The sequence below is a fragment of the Theropithecus gelada genome, chromosome 7b, assembly GCF_003255815.1.
Source record: "Theropithecus gelada isolate Dixy chromosome 7b, Tgel_1.0, whole genome shotgun sequence".
Classification (NCBI taxonomy): domain Eukaryota; kingdom Metazoa; phylum Chordata; class Mammalia; order Primates; family Cercopithecidae; genus Theropithecus; species Theropithecus gelada.
In genome coordinates this window covers 30,508,101-30,519,311 of record NC_037675.1, presented here as the reverse complement: position 1 = coordinate 30,519,311, position 11,211 = coordinate 30,508,101, and positions in this window count along the sequence as shown.

The following is an 11,211-nucleotide window of genomic DNA, read 5'->3' as shown; positions in this document are numbered from 1 at the left end:
AATTCTGAATGCATTAAATGTATAAATATGTTTGTGTATAGTATTTGAAATAAATGTAAACATTTTCCTTTAAAATTACAGAGGGTTGGGAAAAGAGGCTTTGGAATGCAGATGGGTAAATGGAGTAAATGGAGTCCATAAGTAGACATGAGGGGAGCTGATATACCAGTTGTGAGAATTCTTCATTTGCAGCCGCAGGGTTGAGCTACTACATGTGTGGTTACGCTTTAGTCATCAAGAAAAGAAAAAATAACTCGATATATATCTTTCATATTTTTCTCTATGCAAACTAGAGATTACAGGTAAAAAATTCATGCCTGTGAGGATTTCTTCAGAAAGGCTCTTGAGGGAGTGCCCTTTATCCATAGGAATGAGAAAAGTCAGAAAAACGGGAACATCTGCATAAGAACACCATGATTTCAATGGTCTAAGGCTATAAGTACTGTTTTCTAGCTCTCTCTCCCACTTTCTCTGTCAATATTTGTGTGTGTGTGTCTGTGTGTGTGTGTGTGTTTCAAGGAAGCAAATCAGTAGATAAACTAATAATGTCTTCTGCTCCTATCCATAATAACCTTTTTGAGATTTATCTGACCATTTTTTTAAACATGCTTTCATTTCTCTATTATACTTCTAGACGATGTAGACTGAGAAAAACTTGCCAGCCAGGAGTTACTTTGAAAAGGAATGATTACTGTTCCCCCAGCATTTTTAGGATTCTCTTGTAGAGATGGGCCAGAAACTAGCACCAGTGAAATTAGAAAACATTTTTGATGAATTAACTATTAATCTGAAACTCATTTTCCATGATTCATAGCATAAATTATTTTTCTTTTTTCTTTACAAGCTGGAGAGATGGCCAGCTGACTTCTTTTGGGACAAAATAGCTGGAAGAAAAATAGGAGCTGTTAAGCTAAAATCTCCTATGCCAAGTTGTAAACTACAGCACATTTTCATGGTTGAGTGGAAAAAAATCCTGAAAGACCAGGCTTATTATAATGGAAGTGCTTATAAAACCAGCTCTAGCAGCACAAACGGCAGGACTATTACCAGGCCCTTAGGGTGGACTAGTTGATATCATTTGCACTTTAAGCAGTTTAGGTGTTAAATTGCATGCAATTGCACAGTGTGATAAAACACCCTTCAAAGATATCAAATAATCCCCCTTTTTCTTACACTATTTTCTTACAGGAAATCTTAACTCATAAATGGTAGTATTGGGTAATTTGTTTCTAGTAAAATGCAGCATAATCCATTTAGTTACAATGCTTATCCCATTCCAGTGGCAAAATGTAACAGGTGTAGGGTGTATTCAATAGACAGTGAGCCTAATTTCACAGATCTGGGTTTAGAGTTGGATTTTCATTCTCATTATTCTTTCACTGAGTTTTAAATGGTGATTTAAAACCATTTTACCAAAAGAAAATAGGAAAGTAGCCAGAAGTGGATTTTTTTTAATGTGAAAAATGTAAAGTAACAACTTCTCTATTATGTCGCCTTTTCTAAGATTGAGAACACAATGAAAATAATCTATTCAATTCTGGGATATGTAAGGTTTGCTTGCTCAATTTTGCTCACTACTGTCATTTTGGTTTAATTCAGTGAGCAACGGTTGTCATTGGATGATAAACCTGCATTTGGGATGTTGATGTACAGCTAAAGTAAAAATTATTTTAGGTTTTTGGTGAAGGCTTCTTGAGAGAGACAGGATTTTGAGGAGTATTTTCTGTATCAGTTTATGGAGACTGTCAATATTGAATTGGTCAAATAAAGACACATATGGCAAGTTTCAGCTCTTTTTTTTTTTAGGGAGTGTCAAGGAGATGGGGGAGGAAACAGAAGAGGTGAAGAAGCAGAGGCAGGCTTCAGCTCTTATGTTGTTTAAAATAGTTCTAAAAAACTATATTTTAGAACATTTCTGAAATAAAATCCTAGAATTATTTGATATCTCTTGTAGGAAGAAATAGAAAGATAATCTTTTGGAGGATGTAAAAGAGAAATAGTAAGAACTGATGAAAATGGTTGACCAGAAGGAGAGAAATAGACTGTGTTTTTCACAATCGGGTTTGCTTATTAATCACTTGGATTAATCGTTTTTTTTCTTGGTTGGAGGGAGTTGAAACCTATGTTTTTCCTACGACATATAAACATGGTAGTCAGGACAATACATAATGGTTAGCAAAGGCCATATCCTACACACGATAACCATTTTTTCCCCTGAGGAAACAAAGCTGAAAGTTGTAAGCAAATTCATCTAATCCATCCATCCATCCATTCATCATTCCACTGGCCCGTAAAATATTTATTTTCTATCTCCCTATGCCAGATATAGGTAAGAAGGTGTTAGGTACTAATGATACATTAATGAATAAAATTTGATCTCCATCCTCAAGAAATTTATAGGACAGTAAGTGAGACCATACTTCAACAACGGTAAATACATTCACAGCAAAACTGAAAAACAAAACTTTTAAAAAGGTTATGTATTAAAAAGACTAAGTAACTGGCAACACTGTTTTTATGAATGGATTCAAAGTGAATACGATGTGATTGTTTACATGTATCACTTTCTAGGTAGCTATGTGAACTGCAGGAACTCAGAAATAACAACTCTCTCAACTCAGTGGGCTGTCTTAGGGAACCACAGGGAATCAGAACAATTGCTACTGCTGATTGAGCCACAAATACATGGACATTACAAAAATGTTGCAACAAAATTTTCAAAAACTTTAATGACACATTCATGTCTCACTGAAGGTACTATAGTGAACTTCAGCTAACAAACATGGCTGGAAAATAGGATGATCTTTTAAATGACGCTTTCCACTTAATTGATCTATGCAGTGAAACTGCCTCAGACAGTTACCCTGGTTTGAATGCCGGTGCTTGCAGTTTTCCCTTGCACTTTAATTATGTTGCTTGACTGCTGAGCATTGGGTGTCTATTGTCCCAGATGAGGCTGAAAATATTCTTTAGCTCAATAGTTTGAGTCGCCACGAAGTTTTGACTACCTCCTTCAGATAACCAATCTTCACTGCATGTATGTGTCCTTCCAGTTCCATTCTGTTTGTTTATACGTGTTCTTGCTCATGTGCGCGTGCGTTCACACGCTCGCGCGCGCACGCGCAAACACACACACGCGCATAGTTTTTTGTTTTTTTGGGTTTTTTTTTAACATAAACAAGATCATTGTTCTGTAATTTGTTTCCAAAGGCAAACTATCAAAACAGTATGCATTTTGTGATTGTTATCAGGTTTTTTATAGCTTCATACTTGTGATTAACAAGGTGAACAAGTTTTGAAATAGAAACAAATGTTCATGAGATGTGTTTAGTCATGTTTCTCCTTTCATTTTGCCTGGTACCAAGTGGGCTCTTTCAATTTCGACAATTGAATATTTAGTTTAGAGAAATTCCATTTAAAAAATTTGATTCTTTCTTCTGATCTGTTTCATCTTTCTAGAAAAATATATGTGCATATATATAATCTGTGTATATTATATATAATCTTCTGGCACTATCTTCTTTTATCCCCTTATTTTTATCACTTCATTCTGCTGTAAGAATATATATAGCTGATATCTGATTTTCTTTACTATCTCCACAACATTTTAAAATCAGTATATTTTTCCTTCAGTTTTAGAATTTATTTCTGAAATGAAGATAATAACATTTTCCTTGTAGCAATGTATGAATTAAATTAGAATGCAAAATTAGTGCTTAGTAAATTCTAGTTACTGAATTGCAGTAAGAGAATGTGTTCTATAAATGTTCTGTCTTTTGGAAATTATTGAGGCTTATTTTATTTCTTAGTAGATGATTTTTTTTCCTGAGTTTTTAGAAAAAAAATGTTTTTTAATTAGGTACAAAGCTCCCTCTGTATATGTTTACTAAGTACCTTTGTCAATATATATTTTTTTTCAGTTCTAGTCGTGTCAGATTTTAAACTGTCACTCCACAAGTTTCATCACATTATTCTTATATTGCTTATGCTTTTTGCTGTAAATACTCAATGATATATTTATTGGCACATAAAACCTCCTATATATCTTTGAAAAAAAATTTTTTTTTTTCCTTGAGACGGATCTCGCTCTGTCGCCCAGGCTGGAGTGCAGTGGCCGGATCTCAGCTCACTTCAAGACCCGCCTCCCAGGTTCACCCCATTCTCCCGCCTCAGCCTCCCGAGTAGCTGGGACTACAGGCGCCCGCCACCACGCCTGGCTAATTTTTTGTATTTTTAGTAGAGACGGGGTTTCACCATGTTCGCCAGGATGGTCTCGATCTCCTGACCTCATGATCTGCCCTCCTCGGCCTCCCAAAGTGCTGGGATTACAGGCGTGAGCCACCGCGCCTGGCCATCTTTGAAATTTTTAACCTTATGAGAGATCTCCCTCTGTCTTTTAAATTAACTAATTAATTAATTTGTATAAATCTAAGAGATACACATGCAGTTTTGTTTAATGGATATATTGCCTAGTGGTGGAGTTTGGGTTTTCAGTGTTACAGACATCCGAATATTGTACATTGTATCCATTCCGTAATTTCTGATCCTTCAACCCCCTACCCTCCTTCCTTTCCGAGGCTCCAGTGTCCATTATTCCCCTCTCTACGACCATGTGTACACATTATTTAGTTCCCACTTTTAAGTGAGAAGACACAGCATTTTGTTTTCTGTTTCAGAGTTATTTTACGTAAGATAATGGCTTCCAATTCTTCCATGTTTTCATTTAATGCTTTTAAATGGAATTCTCCTTTACCTTTTATTGTTATTTGTGCTGAAAATCTCATGTTTTCCATCCATATCCACTCTCTGCCCTTTTCTATCCCGCTCTGCTTGTGAATGCTGGTTTGTGGACCACATCAAGAGGTCCTCCTGCCCTCTGGATTCTGTTAGATTAGACTAAGGGTAATTACTGGCAGAATATCCCAGGAAGGGCAGAGAATGAAATTGAGTTCCTAATTTTACAGGCTTCTTCTTGTGGAGTTGCCATGTAACTGTAGGTTTTGATCAAAGGTCATTGCTCTTGTCAAATGGCCCTCTCCTTATAAACTTGGGGTTTCAGTAATGTTTCCCTCCTTTTATCCACTGGGACCTAGTGGTGCCAATAATTTCCAGCTATAACTAGTGTTGGTTTTCCCACACCCTAACCATTCTTTGTAAATAGTTCTTTCTTCTTTGTTGGAGTTGGGGTTGCCTAGGCTGGAGTGCAGTGGCTATGCACAGGCTATCCACTACAGCCTCAAACTCCTGGGCTCAAGGGATCCTTCCCCCTCAGCCTTCCAAGTAGCGAGAACTACAGGCAATGCCAATGTTTGGCTAGTTCTTTTATTAAACTCTCCTCAAGTTATCCAGTTTTTATGTGATGAATACTTTGTGCCAGCAAAGTTGTTGATATATTATTTTCAAGTTTACTTTCTCTTTATTTCTACTGGCTCAATATATTTTTAGCTTTTATTTATTTCAAACCATTCTATGTCATTTTGTGTATATTTCTGTAAAACAGCATTTATAGATTTTTCCTTTTTGTTTATTCAAATTGAATGTTTGGTCTTTTAAATATAAATGGCTCTCAGTCCATTTATATTTAATATGAGCTCTGAAACATCTTATTCTTAACATCTTATTTTTTGCCTTTTTCTTATTTCCCTTTCTTTAATGTTGACTTCTATGAAATTATCATGGTGACATTGCTCCTTAAATTTTTTAAAGACACACCCATAAAATACATAAAGTATGATTCCATTTATATAAATTTGAGAATAGGCAAAGCTCAACTATTCTTCAGATATGCCTACTAAGGTAGTGTGACTAAGGGCCATAAAAACAAAGATGGTAGGCAACAAGCTGCAAGTCAGGTCATGGGAATGGTTTTGCTGAGAACACTGGAAACTTCTAAGGGTGTGGCAATGAAGGTGGTTGCATAAATGTCCACTTTATAATCATCCATTAAACTCTATGTTTCAAAGTCTTTAGTGGTTTGGTAGTTTACGTCCCGTTTCTGTGAAATACTTGACTTTGTGTTTCATTATTAGCATGATGAGTATTAATAACCTAATTCTCAAACAAGATATGACTTTAGCATACCTTTATTCATCATCCATGGCTTCCAATTACTTAAGGAATCAGCAAATTTACTTAAAAATTATCATACAATTTTGGCTTTTGCTGCCGTTGCTTTTGGTGTTTTAGACATGAAGTCTTTGCCCATGCCTATGTCCTGAATGGTACTACCTAGGTTTTCCTCTAGGATTTTTATGGTATTAGGTCTAACATTTAAGTCTCTAATCCATCTTGAATTAATTTTCGTATAAGGAGTAAGGAAAGGATCCAGTTTCAGCTTTCTACTTATGGCTAGCCAATTTTCCCAGCACCATTTATTAAATAGGGAATCCTTTCCCCATTTCTTGTTTCTCTCAGGTTTGTCAAAGATCAGATGGCTGTAGATGTGTGGTATTATTTCTGAGGACTCTGTTCTGTTCCATTGGTCTATATCTCTGTTTTGGTACCAGTACCATGCTGTTTTGGTTACTGTAGCCTTGTAGTATAGTTTGAAGTCAGGTAGCGTGATGCCTCCAGCTTTGTTCTTTTGACTTAGGATTGTCTTGGAGATGCGGGCTCTTTTTTGGTTCCATATGAACTTTAAAGCAGTTTTTTCCAATTCTGTGAAGAAACTCATTGGTAGCTTGATGGGGATGGCATTGAATCTATAAATAACCTTGGGCAGTATGGCCATTTTCACGATATTGATTCTTCCTATCCATGAGCATGGTATGTTCTTCCATTTGTTTGTGTCCTCTTTTATTTCACTGAGCAGTGGTTTGTAGTTCTCCTTGAAGAGGTCCTTTACATCCCTTGTAAGTTGGATTCCTAGGTATTTTATTCTCTTTGAAGCAATTGTGAATGGAAGTTCATTCATGATTTGACTCTCTCTTTGTCTGTTACTGGTGTATAAGAATGCTTGTGATTTTTGCACATTAATTTTGTATCCTGAGACTTTGCTGAAGTTGCTTATCAGCTTAAGGAGATTTTGGGCTGAGACAATGGGGTTTTCTAAATATACAATCATGTCATCTGCAAACAGGGACAATTTGACTTCTTCTTTTCCTAACTGAATACCCTTGATTTCTTTCTCTTGCCTGATTGCCCTAGCCAGAACTTCCAACACTATGTTGAATAGGAGTGGTGAGAGAGGGCATCCCTGTCTTGTGCCAGTTTTCAAAGGGAATTTTTCCAGTTTTTGCCCATTCAGTATGATATTGGCTGTGGGTTTGTCATAAATAGCTCTGATGATTTTGAGGTACGTTCCATCAATACCGAATTTATTGAGCGTTTTTAGCATGAAGGGCTGTTGAGTTTTGTCAAAAGCCTTTTCTGCATCTATTGAGATAATCATGTGGTTCTTGTCTTTGGTTCTGTTTATATGCTGGATTATGTTTATTGATTTGCGAATGTTGAACCAGCCTTGCATCCCAGGGATGAAGCCCACTTGATCATGGTGGATAAGCTTTTTGATGTGTTGCTGAATCCGGTTTGCCAGTATTTTATTGAGGATTTTTGCATCGATGTTCATCAGGGATATTGGTCTAAAATTCTCTTTTTTTGTTGTATCTCTGCCAGGCTTTGGTATCAGGATGATGTTGGCCTCATAAAATGAGTTAGGGAGGATTCCCTCTTTTTCTATCGATTGGAATAGTTTCAGAAGGAATGGTACCAACTCCTCCTTGTACCTCTGGTAGAATTCAGCTGTGAATCCATGTGGTCCTGGACTTTTTTTGGTTGGTAGGCTATTAATTATTGCCTCAATTTCAGAGCCTACTATTGGTCTATTCAGGGATTCAACTTCTTCCTGGTTTAGTCTTGGAAGAGTGTAAGTGTCCAGGAAATTATCCATTTCTTCTAGATTTTCCAGTTTATTTGCGTAGAGGTATTTATAGTATTCTCTGATGGTAGTTTGTATTTCTGTGGGGTCGGTGGTGATATCCCCTTTATCTAATTAAACGAAAGAGCTTCTGCACAGCAAAAGAAACTACCATCAGAGTGAACAGACAACCTACAGAATGGGAGAAAAATTTTGCAATCTACTCATCTGACAAAGGGCTAATATCCAGAACCTACAAAGAACTCAAACACATTTACAAGAAAAAAACAAACAACCCCATCAAAAAGTGGGCAAAGGATATGAACAGACATTTCTCAAAAGAAGACATTCATACAGCCAACAGACACATGAAAAAATGCTCATCATCACTCGCCATCAGAGAAATGCAAATCAAAACCACAATGAGATACCATCTCACACCAGTTAGAATGGCAATCATTAAAAAGTCAGGAAACAACAGGTGCTGGAGAGGATGTGGAGAAATAGGAACACTTTTACACTGTTGGTGGGATTGTAAACTAGTTCAACCATTATGGAAAACAGTATGGCGATTCCTCAAGGATCTAGAACTAGATGTACCATATGACCCAGCCATCCCATTACTGGGGATATACCCAAAGGATTATAAATTATGCTGCTATAAAGACACATGCACACGTATGTTTATTGCGGCACTATTCACAATAGCAAAGACTTGGAATCAGCCCAAATGTCCATCAGTGACAGACTGGATGAAGAAAATGTGGCACATATACACCATGGAATACTATGCAGCCATAAAAAAGGATGAGTTTGTGTCCTTTGCAGGGACATGGATGCAGCTGGAAACCATCATTCTCAGCAAACTATCACAAGAACAGAAAACCAAACACCGCATGTTCTCACTCATAGGTGGGAACTGAACAATGAGATCACTTGGACTCAGGAAGGGGAACATCACACACCGGGGCCTATCATGGGGAGGGGGGAGGGGGGAGGGATTGCATTGGGAGTTATACCTGATGTAAATGACGAGTTGATGGGTGCAGCACACCAACATGGCACAAGTATACATATGTAACAAACCTGCACGTTATGCACATGTACCCTACAACTTAAAGTATAATAATAATAAATTAAAAAAAAATTATCATACAAGTTCATTTTACAGCATTTTTTCATAAGAACAATTAAATATAATGAAATAGCTTAATTAAAGACCATGATCAGTATAGTAGAATTTTATTCATTATAAAGCAATCTTAGTGGAAAATATACTTCATGCTCACATTGGGCAACATGGATGCTTTGTTTTGTTTTCAAAATGGGTATTGAAAAATGCAATGAACAACAATGGTGAGAAGAATGTTCAGGATAGCTATAGTCTTAGAGGTGCTGAAAAACATGGTGACTCCTCTTGATAAAAAAAGCTGCATGTAGTTAATACTGGAATGATGTGGTGGTGATGTATATTCTTGGCTTTTTTTTTTTTCTTGGAAAAAATGTTGTTACCAGTTTGAAATTCTGTAGCCCTAGTTCCAGCCACTTTTTTAGTAGTAGATTTGCATTATAATATAGATGATTTTTTAGAGGACTGACCTGTATTTTTAAATATTTTATTCATTAATTCAGCATATATTATTGAATGCTTACTGTATATCATGCACAGGCATACATCACCAAACAAATGAGACATAACATTTGTCCTGGGAAGCTTATATTCACGGAGTGGAAAACATGTAAAAATTATGTGCATAATGAATATAAATATCCTTATTTGACTTCTTCCATAATTATGCTATTTGGAACTATTTGTTTCAGGGCACTAGTGACTCTTCTTGCTTTTCTTAGACCTCATTTTATTTGGTATCATTTGAAGTATCCAACAACGTTGACTTACCACCTTCCCTTTTTATGAATTATTATTCTAAGCTGGGTGCGGTGGCTCATGCCTGTAATCCCAGCACTTTGAGAGGCCGAGGTGGGTGGATAACTTGAGGTCAGGAGTTCCAGACCAGCCTGGCCAACAAAACAAATCCCATCTCTACTAGAAATACAAAAATTAGCTGGGTGCAGTGACATGTGCCTGTAGTCCAAGTTACTTGGGAGGTGAAACAGAAGATTCACTTGAACCCAGGAGGCATAGGTTGCAACGAGCCAAGATCATGGCACTGCACTCCAGCCTGCACGACAGAGTAAGACTGTCTCAAAAAAAGAATAATAATAATTAATTAATTCTTATTCTTTTACTGTCTGAGACTATAATAGCTGGACTCTTCTATCTCTTTTTATTCTTCCTTTGTGAGTTTGTCTACCTTTGTCTGTCCTTTGGCTGAAGTTATTCCAAAAGGCTAAGATCTTGACTCTTCTCTTTCTCATTTATGCTCATGCTTTAAATGATCCCTTCTAGATAAAATTTTCCAGACTCATGTTGCCAAGTCTCTACTAGGTATTTCTGTCTTAGCTGATTACTTTCTCTTCAAACTTGCTGCTTTTCCCCTCATTTTGTCAAAACTATCTTTATTTTCTTCTTTAGCAAGCCTCAATATAAAAGTAATACAATGGTCACACAAATAATTGTAATAATAATACTTAACCCTTTCTTTGTGACAAATACTGTTCTAAGCACTTTACATTTAATAACTCATTCACTCCTCAAAAAGGCCCAAAATTTCATCATTACAGATGTGAAAACCGAGGTATGGAGAGGTGAAAAGCTTTCTAACTGAACTCTCAAAATCTACAGCATCTACTGTCTTTATGCAGGTCAACCACCAAAAAGTCACTAAATCAGTATTTCTAAAACTTTGTTTTTATTATGTCAAGCTCTTAAACTTTTAATTGTAGACACTTTTAAATGTGTCTATGTTGCACATTTACTGATAGTAATATTATTATTTATCATTCATTGAGGGTTTATTATATGTGCTAACAACTGTTCTAAGAATGTAAGCCAAAACTTGAAATTTGCATATATTAGCAAGTGCTTTTTACTTTTTCTTCTTTTATTTTGTTTTAAATAAATGTTTATTCAAGAATAGTTAAAAATAGAATAGCAAATTCCCATATACCCCACACCCATTTTCCTGTATTGTTAACATCTCATATTACTGTGGTACTATTGTCACAACTAACAGATAAACTTTAGAACATTATTATTAACTAATCTTCACATATTATTATTATTGATTAAACTCCAACAGATTTCATTAATTCTCCTCTAAAGCCCCTTTTTCTGTTCTAAGTGTTTTAGGTGGAAAAAATATATAAGTAAAATCTACTTTTCTTTAATGTCTCGTAACCCACACTAATTTACTGTTTTATCAGGCTTTCTCCTCAAGTATTTCTGTAATCCC